We start from the raw sequence: 21,873 nt of genomic DNA, 5'->3' as shown, positions 1-21,873 counted from the left end.
AAGTAACGTATTTCATTAAGAGTTTATAGACATTATTTATGTAATTAAAAAAGTGATAAATAACTTTTACACCTATAAATTTTATTATTATATTTTAGTATATAAAGCTCATATGATATACATACCTTTATAATCAGTATTCTTCAAAATTTCACCAAATCGCCATCCTGTAGACAAAACATAAAATAAATATTTTTTCGTCTGTTTAACCAATGGAGAAATCCGTAGACGGAGGAAAGTAACCAGCCTAGCTCACCGGATTGGTAAGTAGTAGTGGTAGCCTGCGAATTAGAGCGCAGAACAGATGGATATTGAAACCTTAAGGTTCTGAATTAGAGACCGTGGATACGAAAAAGTTGGACAAACGACTTTGTTAAGGTTGCTGAAAGACGCTGGATTTAGGCAGCTTTCTACCGCTTCTTTTAAAAATATATAGGACGGCTCTATGTCCAGCAGTGGACATCCTTTAGCTAAAATGTCATATCGATGAATAATTACTAAATTTACTTTGTCTATTTACTTAGGTTAAAAAATATAGGCCCGTTTTTCAGGCCAACATTCTTTATTACTAACTCGTCTCATATATACAACAAAAACAATTCTGAAATTAATTTAAAAAAAATACGAATTTAAAGTTCAGATGTTAGAACAAAAGCATGTTTACATTGGTGCGAATCTATGCTTCGCTATGACCTTGTAAGATATACCAAAAGTATTTTGAAGGTCGGTAAGGGTTGAAAATGGTGAATTTTAGTACCCTGTCACCTAAAGGTTTGCCTAATATCACTTAAGCGTGTGAAGCTATGGGTTCTAATCAGATAATAGGCCTAAATGGTGAGCCTTGACGCGTTAAGTTCAAGCATATGTCTTTTACTCACGCGACCAAAGTCATAATTCTACCGGACTCTACCATAAATATTACGTTGCGTCATTCGATTTATGTTACGTCTTGTAATTAAAATATTGCATAGGTCATAAATAATAATAGTCGATTACTTCTTCCAATGAAACTAAGTAAAACAAACTTTACTTATTGTGTTATCAGAAAAGAAATTTGAAAATATTACTCAATAAAACATTTAATAGATAAATTAAATAACGGATAGAATTTTTTTTCATTTTAACTATAATATATTACATAAACTATTTTACTAATATATATTATATAAATAATAATTATTCGGTAAATGTGTCGCTGAACTATGTCATATTTTATTTACGTTAAAGCTTGAGAAAGGTTTCAATGGATAGAAAAATGGCGAAAATTTCCAGGAAATAATAAAAACGAAGCTTACATTTTAGTGTACAAACTACAATATGAATTAAAATAACAATCCGTGCCTCTCAAACATTTCATATAAAAATGCTATATTACGATTACCTTTGGTAATGTATTCTGAATTTAAAAAAGTTATGTACAATCATTATTCTATACTATATAATCATCATCATTCTAGCTAAAGGACGTTCACTACAGGACATAGGCCTCGCCATAGATAGTCAAGAGGATCGGTTGAACAAGTATTAACTTGTACATTAATATATGAACATAAGTGAAAATATTGTGTTCAGATTAAGTTACCATATATACTCTCAAATAAAATTTTTCATTAAAAATTTTAAGAAAAAAAAAATATAAAATAAAAGCGGCAATTGGATGTAGAGTAGAGGTTGTATTAAAAATAACACACGAATGCCGGATTTCGTAACAGGTCTCGGGAGGGATATTACACGAGATGCAAAGGAATTTAGGCTTTATCACTTGGTTTAAGTGAAGAACCGTCGGATATTCCTCTGAATTGTACAAAAGTTCCCGACAAACTTTGCGGACGGGAAGCAGTTCAACAAAACTGGCATAAATGGAGGGCAACTGTAAATAGCCCCCTTTGTAATTTTGTTAGACAGACAAAATATTATTGAAAGTTTTGCTATGCGGTTTGTCGTCACATCTAAAGTTATAAACTTTTCCATTGTCGCCGGAGCCTGTCAGTGCTGACAGTTACATTTAAACAAAATTAATAACTTAAAATTTCCAAACGTATTAAAGAAAATTTCTTACTAATTTCCATATTAATATGTATTTAACAATCATTCAATGACAAAATATTTTTTGTTGTAATATTTATATTTAGTTACAGACACTTCTTACACTTCACAAATTGTTAGTAATCTTTTTGATTATTGATTCTTGACATATTTCAGGCCATATAGTCAATTATGTTTTAGTTATAGTTATAGTTTTTACTACCGTATAATTATTATATAATTATATCGTCTTCTTTATATATGTACTGGCTCTATATACGAGTAACAACAAACGAACCAAAGTATTTACTATAAAGTGTGTATGTTGCGGCGAGGCTCCTAAATAAAGCAATGTGAGCTTTGGCTACATTTACTCAATTCTGGTCATTATAACAATTTCATTTTTTTTAAATCTTCTGAAAAAGTTCTAGCTACAATTCTCATATAGATATTTGTACCGACTAGAATTATTTTTAAAATAAGGTGTTAATGTCATTTTAATACTCAAAATTCAAGCGATTTTACAACGCAGTACTGCAACATTAATATTAATATTACTAAGCAATCCGTTTAAACTAGCATCAAACTTTGTTTAAATTCAATACGACTACGAAAACTTTGTAATTTACCGACAAAGGACGCGTGGATGCCAAAAATACGCATCCCGCGCAATCAAAAGAACTTTGTTCAAAAAAAACTTGATAAGTCCCTGTGTAACGCGAGCCGCATACAGATGGCGCTATATTATTCACGAAGCCAGGCATTCTCCCCCAGCCGTCGCTAATGCCGATTTCACTCATAACTGAGCGGGTTCCCTGCGTCCCGACTAAGGGGACCTTGTTTAAGGTACAACAAAAGTACTAATGTGAACAAATTCGTTACGTATCGTTCTGCGTCGTGCATCGGAAAGGAGTAAACGCTTTGATCTTTATCGCCTTTTCAAGTTGTGTTCGTTTAAATGTCGCCGAACAATTGAAATTGAGCAGTATGCAAACGACGCAATTTATTTTTAATGACAAAAGTCAATATTTGTATTATATTTAGTGTTATACTGTGTAATATGTAGATTATTTTTGTTAACGAAATATTAATGTAAAAGTTTTGTAAAATTTACGAAATACTATTTATTATTGCTTCAATCTATTTGACATTATATGATATGAAACCAAAAACAAATAATACATCTAAAAACTCTATTCGCTTTTGGTATCAAAGGGCAATAATTTAAAAAACGTTGACATTTTTTTTATTATTTTTCTCTAATTAGCCACTATCTGTCCTATCACTATATTTGCGTACATATTAAGATTGTATGTTAACAATTTTTTTTAAATATTTATACTGCTCGAATATAATAAATACGCCCTATATAATATTCTATACATATTTTGAAGCAATGGCAAAGTTTGTAGATTAAAGAAATATATTATTATAATATATTTGTTTGTATTTCAATTTAGATTAACCCTAATCTAACAATAAACCTAATGACGTCTGTCTTTAAAAATATTTGACAAATTATGTTAATCCTCTTTAAATCGAGGACGATACCATAATGATCTATATATAAGGGTATTAAGTCTTCATAAAAGACTTCACCAGCTTCTTATCAGACGATGGACTTCCACTGCAAACAGCCCTCCGCCAAAGATCGCCACGATGACGAATACAATACTTATTAATTATAAATGCAATAAATAATAAAAAAAACAAAGAGTTAAAAAGTTATACAAAAATTAATCTCGTACAAATTTTATATTTGACTTCAGTAAGGAAGCAACTGAAAGTATGTTGAACATTAGAGGGTCAAAAACCCCGGATCAATATATACGAAGAGTGCATGCCGTTCTGAGTGCTTAGGGCACCGCAATACCTACGTGCAAGGGTCCTGCTTCATGACTCACGAGGGGCGGCCCCCACCCTCTCGCTTTGCGTTTGGTCGATACTGCCCTTTTGTTTTCGCACTCCGTACTCACCGTTGTGTACTCTATTTCGGAATACAACTATTTAAAAGTTAGGAGCCGTGTTCCGAATAGTCTGCGCTCAAAGTCCTTTGCTTTGTTAGTGGTTAGTTGGCCACTTTTATTGTTTAAAGCAAAAATACACTGCTAAAGGCTAAGGTGTACTTTCAGTTCAGTAAGTGTTTATAAACAAACGTTGACACGTGTTTTGTAACCACTACGCTTTTAAATTTCCACATATAATTATAATTCACTAAAGAAGATGCTTGAGTTAATTATTTTAGTAAACTCATTACAAAGCTCTTTTTACAACTGCAATGACGCAACATTTTGTTTCATAATGTCTGTAAATGTTTTGGTAGGATTTATACGATTTAATCAATGACTTAAAACACTTCTTTAAATAATCCTAAATTCGGAATTCATACTAAGCGCTGTTACTATAGAGACATGAAGTTTTTGTTTTCATACAAAATAATATTATTCCCTAAACGAACTTTTTAAAAAAGAGAAGTTAAAAAGAAACTTTTACAAATTTTAATAAAACTAATTCATATATTTATGTTCGTAATTCTAAGAGGGCTTTAATGATTTTCAAAGAATTAAAGTAAAAGAAGTTAATAAAGAAGATGATTTTTTCGGTTTAAAAGGTTTAAAATTTCTATCTGCAAAGTCTGAAAGTCATACGTTCAAAAAAAAAACAAACACGTTTACAATTAAGAACAATATTAAATATTCCTGTAATAAAATAATATAATACTTAGGATCTGATTATAAAATTATCGATTATGCTATATATTAATGAATATGCCATGCTTGAGAGAAAAATACGCAATTACACGATCTGCGTGTATGGTGTCGTTCATAAAAATTGTGTACAAGGAAATTATATCTTGAAAATTTTAAATCTTTGAATCGCGATCCAAAAAGTTCAAAATAAAGTTGAATACTCATAAAATAGAAGTAATAAGTACATAAACATTGCAGTACCAAGGTGACTAACGTTTCTTTGAGACCTTGAAAGGTCAAAACACGCAACACAATGGTGAGAATGGAGTAATGTTTGATTGTAATCAATCTTACTAACTTTTAAACTAAATGTTTGCATAAAGGTGGAGAACAACCACGCACTTTGTTTTTTATGTCCATATTTCATGCTTTACATAAGGTTTAATAAAAACTGAATAAGCAAAATAATAAAAAACCTGACACATCATTCCAACAATGCTATATATAATTTTCTCTTTTAAACAAAAAGAGACAGAGTAACAATTATATTTCATGCAAAAATTTTAAAAAAAATATTTGTTTAGATAAATCGTAATTGCCCTCAATTTTCAAACTAATACAAATAAAACTTTTTTTTTAAAGATGATTTAATAATTCGTCTTGGGAATAACGAAGACGTTACTTAAATTAAAATTACTGTTAGTCCACGCAAAATATTACATTTTATTTTGTAGAATATTTTAAGGTGTGCCTTTAGTTAAATTAAAATATTCTCCCTAAAGGAATTAACTGTATATTTAAAAGTTTATTTGAAAATATTTTTTTATAAAAAATATATAAAAACTTTACTGTATTTCATATTAAAGTTTAAGTTATAAACTTGAGTTATTTAAACAAATAGTGTCATAAATATATGAGACATATATAGAGGTGGGTCCGCAGGTGCGAAGCATTGCACCTGATCCCTCCTGCCTACAGCGTCTTCCAAGTACAGTCGTATATTATTCAAGGGAGAGTTCGTTCCAATAGGATTATTGCTGCTCTGTTCTTATGACATCGTATCCATATCCTATCTAAATATAACTTTTCATCTAAAAAATTATTACGGTTTTTTGACTTATTAGGTATGATGCAACGGAAATTTTAATTACAATTAACATTGTCACAAAAGTTTACATGTATTTAGTAAAAATGTTGTAAAATATAGTATGTTTTAATTCTAAATTTAAATAAACATAAACAGTAAGTTTGGAATACATATTATCTATACATTTAAAAAATAACATTTACGTATACGCTAATACGTAAATAATTGAATATCTAAAATATTTTTGTTTTGAATATTAACGTGGAACTTAACAAGCGGTGACCTGTTACAGTTTCGAGTACTAGTTAAGAAATGTAACGCATTTAAACATAAAAATTTAAAAATAAATTCCGTAGATATGTAAATATAAGTAGCTTTTGTATATAAATAAATAAAACAGGGAAGCGCCCGCCATATTATCTGATTGTAACTTTTATTAACCTCGTAAGACTTATTTGCATAAACATCATTTTTATATTCTCTTAATAAATTCATATTGAAAAACAATAAACAACGCATTTCGAGTTCATTTCTTACTCTATAGATGATGAAACAGTCGTTTAAAAATAACAATTCAACTAATATTGTTATATGATAATTTTAAAATATATATCACACAATGTATATACATCTACTTTAGAATAATAGTGAAATAAGCATTAAACATTAAAATAAAGCACTCTCCAGGCGTAGCAACGTTTGGTTGTTTGAATTAGAAACTCGTTGCTCTAGTAAAAGACTCCAACGAGATTGTTTAAATCGTCAAACGCTATGTTTAAATTTACATTAAATACTTATCTAAGAAAGTTAATAATTTACAAATAACATTCATTATTTTTCTAGTTAGTTAATTTTCTTCCGTGATAAAATTACAATAACGTATGGTACAACAATTTTTACGTCTAGAAACTTTAATATATTGAAAAGGACTAGTAGTTTTAGTCAAATAATTTTTATTATAAAAAAACCTGTGTAAAAAAACTCCTAACTTAGCAACACAAAAGCAACTAAATTTTATTATAATGTTATAACTTACCTAAATATGTAAATGAATAAATATTAAAAAAACACTTACATATTTTCCATTCAATTTACGAAAAAATCTAGAAATATATCTAAATATTCTCAGGTGACGATAGCCTTGCTAGCATAACGTAGTTTAAATTCAATCCACATTCAACACATCCGTACTGTCACAAGAAAATACGTTAAAACACAAACACAGTACTGAACACACGATACTATACTAAAATATACACTAGACCGGAGCACAAGGCATCTCCATTGCTAGGGAACTAAGGAAAAAACTAAAAGCAAACTTAGCGATATTTCAAACGAGTCGCGGAATTAGCCAGAACTTGTTAAAAATAAGCGAACATGCTACTCCGCCGACGATTTGATGGCGACTGAAGGGAATGTACGGGGGAGGAGGGTTTGAACCGACTACCGGTTTAATGCGCCGAACCGGAAGGTCGTAAGTCAAATTTTGTAGATTTATTTTATGTTTTATTCATACCAATAACATCACATTCTCATGTCTCGAATAGAATAATAAGTTTTTTACATTCACAGAGCTTTCGCAGTTTTATTAATTTTTCTTATACAAATCGATTAGTTGTATCAAAGCTTTATATTATCTATAGCTCATTTGTCAGCAAAAAGCTCTACAGCTATTGAACCTATTTCTAATCATTCTGCATAAAATTATCATTTTAAAATACTCTGCAATAAGGTATTTTATTCTATTGTAATGCGACAACCATTAACTTCTGGCAGTACAAGGTCTGCAGGGTTAGATAGTAAAAATTATTTAATCGTTATACGAGTATGTAATCCAAATTTTGAAAAAGGTTTAATTATTTCTGGAACCCTTTATTTTTGAATAAGGGCCACCTAAATTTTAACTAATCTTCCTGCGTACAATAGGAGCTTTCTATTGTTTTTTCGTATATTAAAGCTAGCAGTGAATCGGTGGTTATAGATTTCGCTAAACTTTTAATAAAAAACAAATTGATTCTGTGTATGTAACATAGCATAGATCCCTCTTCTTCTTCCTCATAACTGGGGGCCCTGGCTAAACACATCAGATTCTTCTATCATCTTTTAGGCTCTTCTATTTCGTAAAATTTTTAAGATGCTGTGCACGATGGTGTTAAAGACTTTGAAATTTAGTTCGTCCGATGAGTATGGTACTTATATAATTAAAAACTTAAAATTCAAAATTACTTTTTGAAATTAAACTTTTAATGTTAGATTTACTTGCCTTCATGTAACGATACGGTGCGGTAATACATCATCAGGTGATGTATCTAAATTCCATTCTGAATTCATAATTTCAGCCTTAGGTGGTTTACTGCTAGATATAGGCCACCACAATAGATTTCCAATAGGAACAGCAGGAAGCGGCCTGCATTTAGCGTCTTCTGAAAACTTTAACAGGGCCGTCTATATTCCTTGTAGGTGGACGTCGTACGCTACACTTGCTGGTCCGTCGTCTGCACTTCAAAACCTTAAGGCTTAATAAATTTAAATAGTTCATGAATAAAATAATTTAAAACAAAATTACAATTTTATGAAAGGATCTTGAATAAAAATTGAGTTTAAGAGTAAATTGTTCTATGTCGAATATTGTAAAAGTGACCATAAAAAGACCCGAGTGAAAATGTTTTGGATTCTACTCAGATCAGGATGTATTTGTAATTTTGTAATTCGTAACTTTACGTTGAAGTATAGGGGAACTTTATCTGATTTTAGCTTGTATGAAACTGATCTCTTCCGACATTTTTCATATGAAGTACAAATATGGGTTTCGAAAATAATAACAAATAAATAATTTCCAAAATTAAACTTTTTATATATAATTATTAATGCTGACAACGTGATAAGTAATAGAAATTCTAATAGACGTAAATAATGATTTTACTGCTGCATCTGTTATTATAAAATGTCATTCGTAATTATTGTATTACAAAAAAAATAAAAATGATCTGAATTTATGCTTGACTGATTGCGCTTGTTGTTGTCCATCACGGCAGCATTATGCACCCCCTATATATAGTGAATGTATTTAATGCATTTTATTTTACAAACCCTCCCCCAAACTGTAATAAGCAGGTTATTGACCTTAAGGGTGAAGTATTATTGTCTCTATGAAACGGTCAAAAAACGTAAATTTAGTTAACGTTGTATATTAAATATCTTTCACCGCATTTCAGTGCGGTATAATTTTAACAGATCTTAAACCTTATTTGCCTGCGATCCTATTTTAAAGACAGCGAAAGTGTCAATGTAATAGTTAATTGCAGTTTTATACCAGGACATCCTTCGAGCTTATCGACGGCGCTTAACAAGCTTTCAGAATTTGCAAAGTGAAGAAATTAAAATTGTGTAAAAGTCACTCATTCAATTTTTATCGAAGACTTAATTAGAACACCGAGAAGTAAATATTAAAATAGACTCTTTTTCGAAAAGGTAAATAACTAAAACTTTAATAAGGTAAATAATAAATAAATATTTAATATTGGTTACAATTTTTTTGTTTAAGAATTTTCTTATAATCTTTAATATATGCTAAGCCATGTGTTAAATTTAGTCAAGTTGAAATATTATTCAATAAAAATTATAAGTAAAAATAAGCCTATTATTTTTAAAATTTTTGAAATACTTATTAATTACAATTTAAAAAACAAACTTAGCGTTGAAGTAAAAATTGTTACTAATTTATATACGATGACATTAGGTTTGAAAAAAAAATTATAATTAACAAAACCTCTTAATTTTTTTAATCTACACAATCACATATTATATCTATACTCTATTCGTAATTTCTAGAAAAATCTTTTAAAATCTTCAAACATCCTATAGATCAGACACATTTTAAAATGGTTAATAATAAATCATATTATTATGACGAGTCAAAATTATTATAAAATAAAGGAATTGAATCCGATAAAAAATTAGAATTCGTCATTAGTATAATGTTTAGATGCCTTACAATGTGTTTCGTCAAAGCCTTTTTATAATATTATTATACGCACCACTTCGCTATGAAATCAGCTGTCGCCAGCTGTATTTATAGACCGAAACAACTTAGGATCGTAATGGATGCCATTGATTCCAAGTTGAAGGTTTACATACTGACTATTCGATTCATTTATCGTGTACAGGTTTATATAAATTTGAGATAAATGAAATGACTTGTGTAGAGATGATAATATAAATCAACCAGATAGTTGTGAGGTCTGTCTCGTAGGTCAGTTCGGTCAAGTTAATTATAAATTATGACGTAACTAGTTAAAGCATCGTTAAATTTAATAGTCGGTAATTAAGTAAGCTTGCGTGGTCTCATACTTCACTCTGTAAAGCTACAGATAACATGAAGTACTTCGGCCTAACTCTGGCCAGCCGTAGGAGTTTCGAAGAGTACTTTTACCTCCTCGTCACCTATGTAATCTTGTGGGACTCAAGAAGGAAGTTCGCCGTGTCTGTATGGGGGTGGCAGGGCCTGTAGTCTTATATGCACCATACGTCTTTTAGCACCCGTGTAGACAAAAAGGCTAGTTGTTCAATGTGGTAAAACTAAAATCAGTAAAAACATATGGTTTTTCTATACGCTACTGATCTTAGTAGGATTGCGGATATCGCACGATACCCTTCGAGGCGTGGACGGTATTTGCGCGCTTTTCGGCCCTAGACATTCCGGCGGACATGGATGCGAGAGTTTACACTGATATACTAGGCGCGCTCGTCTAGTATATTATAGACCGATGACAGCTATCGAGCAGAAGTTTCACTCTTGGGCTCCCTCGAAGTTTTATAAGCAATTAAAATAATAACTCGAAACAGGATCAATGTCGAGGTCTATTGAGCAAAATCGTTCCATGTAGCGGCCGCTGAAACAGAGTAACAGCTAATGACTTCTCAATGAGAAAAGATTTTTTAACAGTTCCTGGCTCTCGCCTTCAAGCTTAGTTCCTGTCAATTCTATTTGCTACAGTTGTCTAAAGAGTGTAATAAATAAGGTTCCCTTTTTAAAATAATATGAAAAATAAATGTTGAAAACGGAAGGAATGTAATTTATTTTTTAAAAAATTAGTGTTCTCCAGATCTTCGGAGACATCCTTCAAAATAACAGTGAAGGTTTTAAAAAACTCGCCTGCAAGTTTAAGTAGACATTAATTAAGTAATATCAAAACATTACCGCACACTCTACTTGACATCAGGTGTAACACAATCCAGCTAAACAGAATTGATAAAAGGGAGCATTAGCGACCGGCCGGCGCTGCCATTAATTGGCGCCATTAATTTAGCGGCTGAAACAGATTCCTTTCGCGAACAATGCTCACTGCCGGGTGAAGCCAAACGTCGATAATTGATAGGAAAACGGGTCACATCGCATTGTTTGCTTGCAAGAGTTATACCGCTTATTACCAAACTACTATTTGTTATGTAAGAATTAGTTAAATTTCATTAAAAATCCCTATTTATAGTGTAATGAAAGTATCATTGAAATCTAGTTATGTAAATATCGAGAGCTTTTTACGATAGAAAAACTATTATTAAACTAGACGAAGACAAAGATTAGTATCACTAGAAGAAATACGCTTTTGAAAGCCTGAATATTCAGTAAACGCATTTCGAGTGGCAGCCCAAGTGGAGGTCTCCTTTGGAAGAGTCCTTATATAATCGATGTATCAACATCCAACCTCCCAATCAGATGAAATAAATATTTGTGGATTTCACGGGATTTCCACTATTAAAATTGGATGGATTTAATGAAATGATATCCACAGAAGGCGGCGTCCGAAAAAGCAAGCGGAGGAAACGCAGTATTCTAATAAATCCGTTAAGCTATCACCTCTTTCTAACAAAAACATTAAAATTCTTGTACTGCAGGAAATAATTGCGCTATCTAAGATAACCGCGGACTCGATAAGCACCAACTTAACATCAGTTTAGCTTGCTAAGTCCCATCTCGGGCCGGGGTATTAACGTATAAGGTACCCGATAGGACCGGGGGGAGAGTGGTGTTACGCGTCCGTTTCCGCCTATTAAATCCGGCAAAGAGGGTAAGAATTTAAAAGTCGATGCAGTGTAAGTTCTCAACATTTAATTAATTTTGTGCTCAAACTATGTTTTTTTACTTCTTTTAACTTTTTAATTATTAATTTCGTACATCTGATACACGAGTTTTCTGTCACTGACAAGATAAAGCAATGAATACAACATACTGTATAGTGTATACGTACTAGGAACGAAAACAACACATATTTAATTTTTTTTAATTTCTGATTTTACTAAACCGTATATGAACAGTAGTGATCTTATATATAATTCAAATGAATCGCGTGAATATAAAATATCAAACCCATATTCTGTATGCGTAAGTCTGAAGTTGTAATGTTCCGAACCCAGTAGAAATCTGTGTATACATATTTCAACGTATGTTATACTTTTCGAAAGTACTTAGAAAAACCTATTCAAAATACTACATCTTTGTAACCATGACATTGCCAGTGCTTTTCTAGGCTACAATGTCTTTCACCTTTGATTATAACATCGATGTAGAAAATATAATAACATTTATTTTATATTACCAATGTCCTTAACAGCTTACAAAACATATATAACAGAACTTAAACATTATTTTATATACAACTCCAACTACAAACAAGTTTCCAGAGGATGATTAGCAGTGTACTCTGCATACCGTAATACCCACACTATGATCGCTTACCCGCCTGCCAATCGTGGCGTTTATGGTATATCCTGCATAGATATCTTTGTGGGAGGCTCATGTGCCTTTCAGTGGGCGTTTTTGGGCTAAAATGACGTCGACGAATTACGAAGCACATATTATCATCAATTTAAATAAACTTACACTAATAGACTTAAACGAACCAAAGGATAGGATGTTATCAAAGTGACTTCGGAGTGTGTATGCTAAGTGTGAGTAATAAGAGTGTCTACATGTTTGAATAATATTCTTATAGCATTAAATATAATGCATACAGTTGGCAAGCAGGGGTGACCAAACTGCGGTCCGCGAGTCACATGCGGCTCTTTGAACGATTATTTTTTGCTCCGATTGATTGTAGAATTGTTGCAATATTTAAATTTATATAACCTTTATCAGCTCCTATGGAATCGATACAAATATCTGAATAATAATTATTATTATTCCACCATAAAATTATCGAAATCCAAACCGATCATAATTAACTAAACCCATATGAAGTATATTAATAGAAGTGCTGTTCTAATTTCAATACACATATTTTGTACTTTTCTCATATAATTTCTTTAATATATATATTTTTTTTAAATATTCGTTTGCGTGTTTTAAATACGTATTAAATTGCGGCTCGCAAAAATTTTTATTTATTATGGCTTAAACTATTAAGGAGCTTGGCGACCTCTGGTACATAGTGTACTGCATAAAGTACATACGATACGTATCGTATATAAATTAAAGTTGGTATATAAATAAAGAGTTTGACTTTTAGTTCATTGAACTTTTTAGGTTTTTTTATCATACTTATTGTAACATCTTCTCGTCCAATATTCCTTTGTGCTTGAGACGAACATCTACAGCTTATGTGTTACGGGTGATGACTTGCGGCAGTGAAAAGTGGTCTCTCTTTGGCATTGGTAAATTTACTGTTGCTCAACAAACCGTGAAGAGGACTACGCTTGGGACTTCTTAATCGCTATAGCCCAACAGATTAGCAAGTTCAAATGGCAAGCGACAAAACAGATAGCCGGGGCTCTAATGTTTTGGAGTGGAAACCGCAGCCCGGCAAACGCAGAAGTTCTATTTGAAATCTATGGGGGATGCCTGTGTTTAGCAGAGAACTTTCTATGGCTAATTGCTATATTTCTCACTAGATATTAATCATCTTGGTAAGCAGTCAAGAAATGATTCTGCCCATTTAGTAGGTTCCACTGGCCTAATTTTTCTAGTAAGCAACGAAAACTATAAGGGCGTACATATAATAGTAATTACTTTTCCGCTTTTCAGTAAAAATTAATCCTTAAGGAGTAAGCAAAACTTGCTTATTAGTATTTAGATCAGACATTGAATGGCTGTGATCATAAAGCCTGCCAATAATTATTTGTTATTTAAAGATAATGGATCTATGGAGAAATTGACGTATCCGTTAACCCTTACCTATGTTTGCACGAAATAAAATTTTAAAACTATAATATCGACAAATACAATCTACAATGAAATATTCACTTTGTTCTCTTTATTGATATTAAGGAATAAAAAATACGTACTAGTAATAAAGGAAATAACCAAACGTATTTAAAGTTAGTAACATTACAAATTACGAAATAAGAATCATCAAAAGTTACTTATAATCGAATTGTATACTCGTATTGTAACAAACAAATGGACTTAAAATGAATTCACATTATAAATTTAATGAGTTCTTTATGTTGGTATAGAAAACTTTTATCTTTTATCTACTATTAAATTGGATTATTCTATAAAAAAATGCATTTTTATTAATTTAAAATCGTTTCGCATAAATATAATAGTTAATTAAAGAAACAAATTGGCAACTTTCTCATTTACATATTATAATAATTATTTAAAAAAACAATAACATAAATCAGCGGTTTTATTTACCCGTACCGGTTTTATCAATACAGTGTATATTTTTAATTCTGGATAAACGTCTTATTGGGTTAAAAATATCGTTATTTTTAAGAACAATTTTTATAACCAACTTTATAATTCCAACAGTTAACAGATCCCTCTTAAGCAATAATACGCGTTTATGACTATTATATATATTTGGATCGTATAAAATGATAAATTAATTTTCACCAAAAAATAATCCCTAATTATTACCTCAAAATTAAGAATAGGCCACGATGATTATATTTCAAAAGCGATTAATAACTTAACAAAAGGAAAGGAGAATAGCCGATATAAAAACTCACTAATGAACTGAAATTTTCATTATTTTCAAAAGCGTCAATAATAGAAGTTAATGAGTGTTCCTATTAAAACTTCGAAGTTGGCTTGATTGTTGAAAATACTTATTAATTAATAAAAACCCGGTAAAGTGAAAAATAATTATCTGTTTATAACACTAGAGAATATATATATGACCGCTGATGCCTTATAGTTCTGGACTAGAGACCACTGACAAAAAGAACATCCAGCTACACGGTGGACAGATAAAGTTGTCCAAAAAAGTCAACAGGGGGAGGTCAATATCCAGCTGTATACATGATGAAATGACAACGATAATGGTGATAGTATGTTTAACAATATCTTTGTTTTTGTTTACTGTTTAGCTCAATAAAAACACAAATTTTCTTGCGCTAAAATAAAGTACAAACACACTTGGTGTTCAAATTTCATTAAATTAACTATCCGTGTAAAATAAATATTAAAAATACCGATGTTGTTATAAAAAGTTTTTAGTAATAAATACAAAAATTTCAATATTAACTAAGCATTTTTAGAATAGCTGGAAATATAATCATTAGCTATTGTTGTTTCTGGACAGTGTTAATACCAGAAAATGAAATTTATATCATTGGTAAGTTATCACTCAGGTAAGGATTCGTTTACATTTATCGTTTGCACGGTACGGACGCTTTTTTACTCTTATGTCAATTGCCTATATTTTCTTTACGACTTGTCGTATTTTTGTACCGATTCTTAATAAACCTTCGATTTGGCCTGCTTAAATGCGAGAAGCAATGATTCCTGTTTAGCCTGTGTCTTCATTCGTTTCTCGCCTAATGATGACAAGTACTTCGGAAAAAGTATCAAAAAATATGACATGATTCGTCAAAAGAAAAGATTATGATAAACACATATTTGATAAAAATACATTTATTATTTACATTTTTCCATTTTTTTAAGTAGCTGCATTTAAATTTCCATGCATTTTTGCCATTAATATAAGTAGCTTTTACCTTTAATTGTTAACAAAAGCAGTTTGAAAGAGTACCGTTTTATGTCCGGCGAATAGAGCATAATACTAAAATATGCAGAAAACTAAAGATTTTCTGAATATTATTATCGTACGTTATTCCGAAAATCGAAAGGAATTTCACGTTGGCGATACCTTGCACAAAAGAAAGACGTGACTTATAAGCTTATGATGCAGGCTGTGTCGCAGTCAAGGGGCCACTCGAATGAAGAGGGGACACGTATCAAGTCCTTGCAGCAGCTCTCGAAGGAAGACACCGTACTTGTTATGCTAGCCTGGTACTTCACGTTTCAATAAAATTTCTATCTATGTACTTATATATCATTATATTTTTTGTTTCCGATTTAATTATATGATACACAGAAAATTATTCATGTGTATTTATTTGTACTACAAACTTTAAAAATAATAATAATATCAATTTTCAATTTAAGATTTTGAAAGTGAGTAAATAGGAATTAAGGTGGAACAATAATTCTCCGAAAATTTAAAAATAACAGTACAGTAACAGTAACATGGGGATATTCTATATATAACTAAATAGTTCACAGTTAAAATAGATGAAGACGAAAGTAGTTTGAAAATTCAAATCACGCTTCACTTCAATATTTAGGTCAATCAAATAGATTACTAGGGAATACTTCGACGGCAGCGAAGTAGAAATGTGTAACTACGCTTTTGGAAAAATGCAAAAATTGTTTAATATTTTCATATGCTGTAGCACGTAAATGAAAACGTCTAAATATCATTTTATAGCAACATCTTATATTTGGATTTATCCGCTTTCACTTCAAGAAAAAAAGTTAATATTCATTTTTAATTAAAAATGAATAATAATGTAATATAGGAATAATAATGATGAAGGAACTGCAAAGTATATATAAGTAAATAAATTAGCAAAATAAAAACGGTACTGTTTATATCGATCCTGTTCAGTTTGTTCGTAAAAGTATTATTGAATATTATTAACTAGGTCCAGATATCACACATGGGTGTTTTTCCATAGGTAATATAAACGGTAACAAAGGACCACGTGAAAAAGAAAAAGGAAAGGGTATATCTTTGGCAAAAAATAAAGAGAAGCAATAAAAAAATGTCTGTTAATAAATTTCTTGATCTTCTGTGAATTTAGCTATGGGTCAGAAATGGTGGACCTTGAAAGAAATAGAGTTCATGTAGATGCCTTCAACGTGTGCTAGAGGAGGAAGATGCTGCGAATTTCTTGCATTTTACTCCGCATCAACGAGTCTGTTCTGTGCAATATTAAAACCAGATGTTCTTCATCTCTACATCTGCTTGCGCCGAGTGCTAAGTTTCTTTGACTGCAAAGCCAGAAAAGACGGCAAAATCTTGAACAACAACAGATGATGACTGGAAAATTCAAAGGCAATTGTCCAATAAGTCGTAGTCTGACCAGTTGGTCGGAGGCAATTCGCTCGTCTAAAAATAGCTAAAAATAGAAAGAGGTTACGGAATTTTTTAAAGATGAAGATTACTCTGTGTCCAGGGGATAACGACCCTCAGCAGTGAGGATAAACAGATATCAGACAAAAGTTTTCTTGTACGACAAACTTTTCGTCTCTGAAAAAACTTTTCAGAAAAACAACTAAGTAAATAAACATTACAATAGGCTTTTTTGCGTCTATGAAAACTACATAGTAATCGGTTCAAAACTTCCAAATTTATAACTGTTATTACTTAGTATCCTAAAAAATTGTAAATATTTACATATCTGTTTCTTTTATGCTAGTCTAGTCTGTGCCAATAATCAATGGACCAATATAACTGTATCGATTGGTCGATTTCCATTAACATCTCAACAGACACTAAGAAAAACAAAATGGCGCGACTGTCTTTAACAAATAAGATTTATTGCCTCATGACCAATACGGATTTTCCGATTTTTGTTAACCGTTATATAAACTAGTCACTTTAGCGTATTGCCTGACATTATTTTAAATATAATTCCCATAAATCTTTGGGGACAAAATCTTAAAAAAATAATCCGATGATTAATAAATGACTTACAATATAAAGTAAATAATGTCCTTTATTTCATTAAGTTGAAATTGTTGGTCTACATAACTTTAGTCTCGCATTAGGTCATAAAGCATAAGATTTTTCTCTACGTCCCAGGATACGTCACGTCTGGAATATAATAAAGTTATATGAAACAGAGGCACGTCTGTACAAGGCAACAAATTCAGCACGTGTGTGAGAAAGTTCGTATGAAGCTGACCTGCAATATTATTTTTATTATAAATGACATGGTTTCGCTTGCACTCTTTTAAAGGACAATACGTATTTTATTGAAATGAAATATTCACTATTCGTCTTTTATTTTGGTCGTTTGTTATATGCGGGAACTTTTTGTTGTTTTTAATTATAATATTTCTTTATGGTAAACTTAGAACTAAGACTTAAAAACTAAGTGTGCATGACCGACTATAAGGGAAGTTTTGTTTTTGTTACTGTTATTAACAAATAAAAAGAAATTTTGCAAAATTTCTTTACAGTGTTATGTATAAGCAGAAAGTTACATTTTTACGATAAACATATAAAATTACAATTGAATTTCTTTGAGGTTGTATAAAGATGCTTTTTTTCTTAACTGTTATTTTATTGCAATTGTAATAAAGTAAACAAATTAAAAAATATATAATTATCTCTATGATTAGAAACAACATTTAACGTTCAATGCATTAAAAAGTTTCCTTCACAATATTGAAATAATAAACTATGTTTCAAAAATTCAAAAATGTTAAAATTTAAAATATCTTAATTCAAGTAGGTATTTCCATGCGCTTTTGAATCGTCTCTAAATTTCACATTAAGTAGCAAGCTACCACCAACTCGGAACACTGATCTGTTGAGATGAGCCGGCTAGAAACTCAACAGTTGCTCTTTTAAATGAAGTAATAAATAAAGATACTAATGAATATACCGTTTTCTTTGCATACATTATTCTTTTGCCTCTGACAATTTCTAGTACGTAATTCAACCAAAAAGTATTCTTAAGAAAAATGTTAATTTATTTCTATTTAATTATCATGACTTTGATCACTTACTCAAAATTACCGCCTTTATTTTATATCTTAAACTGCACAAATAAATATTTTTTGATTCAACGTTTTAGTTACTGTTATTAAAATACCTAATTTAAATTTGATTACATTTTAACAACCGTAGAATGTTTTTGTTGTATACAAAAACTTTCCAAGATCATTTCAAATGATATTACGAATGATATTCATTTGACATACTTAACTTATCGTATCAAACATAAGTAGCAGATATAAAACACTTTATTTGTGGCGTAATTACTCAGGAAACTTGATCGAAACTCCTGTGCTCTGAATATCTTTTATAATTGAGCCTTCTATAATGCAGTGGCGATTACAGCCGACAAGGCAGATAGCTGCCAAGCCAAACGACTGTTTTAATATTTTCACCCGAGCAAACTTGATGTATGGGGGGTACTGTGAATGCGACGTGCATAAAGGCACCTCATTTGTTTTTCACGCTGATTTGATCCGTGCGGATTTTTTCATTTTATTTCAGCCAATCCGATCAGATATATTTCTTAGATTTAAGGTATAAAGATATCAATAACTTGTATAGTTTTGTGTGAAATGTTATATGTTTATTTTAATATCAAAAAAGTTAATTTTGATTTCCAATATACAACAAAAATAAAATATTATTTTAACAGATTGTTGATACCGACAATTCTATTTTATTAACACTATCAATATATTAAATTGAATTTTTTATCAATTTTCAATATTTTGTTATACATGTCTTTACACCGTCATTATAAAAAGATATTTAAATAACATAAATGACAACCATATTATATGTAAATTTCACCTTATTTTTTAGTGGCTAAACATAATTCTTTATTATAAGGATTTTTTTATTACTAAAAACTATTGTTTGTAAATAAATCAACACATACTCGGAAGCATATAATGATCCATCTTAGCTGTCACATATTCTATATTATATAAAATGTATCGACTTTAATAAAATAGTTCTTTCGTATCAGCAAAAGATAGAATTCGACCAATTCGTCAGTTTGAGTTCGATACTTATCACGTAATGCTGAGGCGTGGGTTTGCGGATTTGCGGAAACTTTTATAACAAACCCAATAGGGAATAAAATCGACTGAGCGAAGTATTTAAGCATTTTGTTAACAAAGTTAATTTCCCTAAAAAAATTTCTTTGGATAGTTACATTTACTATAATACCAATATTTTTAAAAAATATATGTAAAGTAGAATATTTGTTGTAGATGTAAAACCTCATTTGTGAACAAAAATCTTTAAAACGTTTACACATATTTCCGATCACTCTGTATGTGTGTAATCACTCCGAAATATGTTATTTTAATTTATTTTCTCTATTGGAATGTGTCAGGCCAATAATTTCTGTAAGTACAGAGTCTACAAGAATAGATAGTAAACAATTATTAATTTTAATACGTTGTAATCTGCATTTTGTAAATGCTTCGGTTCATTATCATTGCATTTTTAGCTATATATGAAACCATCGATTTTGAGTTTAGATGTACCATACATTAAGAGAAAATAAGGTATGTACACACCTTTGATATTTGTGTACCTATAACTGTATTGGTTACTTAACTATATAAACAGAAATGCAAATATTCAATTAACAAAAAACAAAATCATTTTTATTCTTATGGCCTTTAAAAAATAATTACATTTATATTTAATTTTTTTTCCAAATTCAATATTGCAAAAAACTCTTGCTGTTTTATGCAGTATCACACAATAATGTAGCGACAACAATCTATATAGAAACATTTCAACATTGGCAAAAAACATTTAATTTTAGTGTTCAAAGACACAAAATAAATTAAAAAGTTAAAGTCGTATCGACCGTCACCGGGGCACCGTCCTATGATTGCAGGTTTCAACGTCGTCCGACAGTCATAGAGAATATTTAATGTAAACCGACTATTACCACTACTGCACTGGATATTAAAACGTAATGAATTGACTCTATTGCCTACATGTAGTTGTATATGAAAGAAAATTCTCTTATATCACATTATCTATTCCAATCTTTATTTACAAATGGGTAAAGATATGTATGTTTTTAAGCAAAGAGATTTCACACCTATTCCCAGTCTGTATAAATTGATCACACTGAAACTCTATTAGAATGCGACAAGCATATAACTTCTAATAGAAAAAATTTACACGAACATATAGTAAACAATAATTTATAATATTTTTATTAAGTTATTTATGATTTAGGAAACCATTAATTTTTGAAAAATGTGTTCCATATTGTAGCGACCACGGTTAACAAAATTTGATAAAATAACGCAACTTAGTTTCAAAGACAAACAAAATAAACAAGATTTTAATTTCTGTAACATTTAATAAATATGGAGATTCCACTTTAAAATGTATACGTAAACGTTACTAAACATTTTGTAATACCTTATAAACTGACCAAGTATACAATACTTGGTTACATCTTGTCTTAAAAATGTCTTAATTGCAAAGGTCACGCTTTTTTTAGGCAACCAAATAGGTAGACCAATGATACAGGTCGCGGGATTTCGCTGAACGGCTAGCATCTCGGCTAGCAGAACCGATCAACGTGGCGATCTATGGTGTATGGTGGTTGAAAAGGGAAATACAGAATAATCAAATTTTCATGACTATATCATAACGTAAGTGGAAATAGTTCACGGAATTTACTTTTCAGTAAAATTTGTTTGAAATCGTTACTACATAATGAATATTACTTAAAGATATATCAGTATTGTATAATTTAAAGCTGTGTTAATTTCAAAGATGGTTTAAAAAATAATTGAGTATCTTTGAAACGATTTTATAAAATAAATTTTATATTTTTGAAAGTCACACTAGTCCAAAGTTATACAAATAAAAAGATAAAAAGTTGAAAGTAAAATAAAAGTTGATTTGATTACGATAATTGTCAAGTTTTTTCATCTTTAAGAGTACAAGATAAACTGTGAAACATACCATGTGTTAATCTTTAATAAGCTAGTTTGCCTTCGACACGGTGAGTCGGACAATCGTAACCGAAGTTAGTGAATCGATCAAAGTT

At 30.5% G+C, this 21,873-nt stretch overlaps 1 protein-coding gene across 1 annotated transcript in view; it reads right to left on the bottom strand.

Annotated features, from left to right (window-relative positions):
- stan (Protocadherin-like wing polarity protein stan) overlaps nucleotides 1-167 on the bottom strand; it is a 178,330-nt gene extending 178,163 nt beyond the window's left edge. Inside the window, exon 1 of the mRNA XM_068774801.1 lies at nucleotides 126-167. The gene's annotated coding sequence lies outside the window, so the exon portion shown is untranslated. The remainder of the gene's footprint in view (nucleotides 1-125) is intronic.
- Between the last annotated feature and the right edge of the window lie 21,706 nt (nucleotides 168-21,873).

This window comes from Battus philenor, unplaced genomic scaffold (genome assembly GCF_028537555.1).
Source record: "Battus philenor isolate CCGP_79_NKW_IND1 unplaced genomic scaffold, ilBatPhil1.0.hap1 SCAF_7, whole genome shotgun sequence".
In the NCBI taxonomy this organism is placed as follows: Eukaryota; Metazoa; Arthropoda; class Insecta; order Lepidoptera; family Papilionidae; genus Battus; species Battus philenor.
Note: the sequence above shows the minus strand (reverse complement) of the source record. Positions and strands in the feature narration are given on the sequence as shown.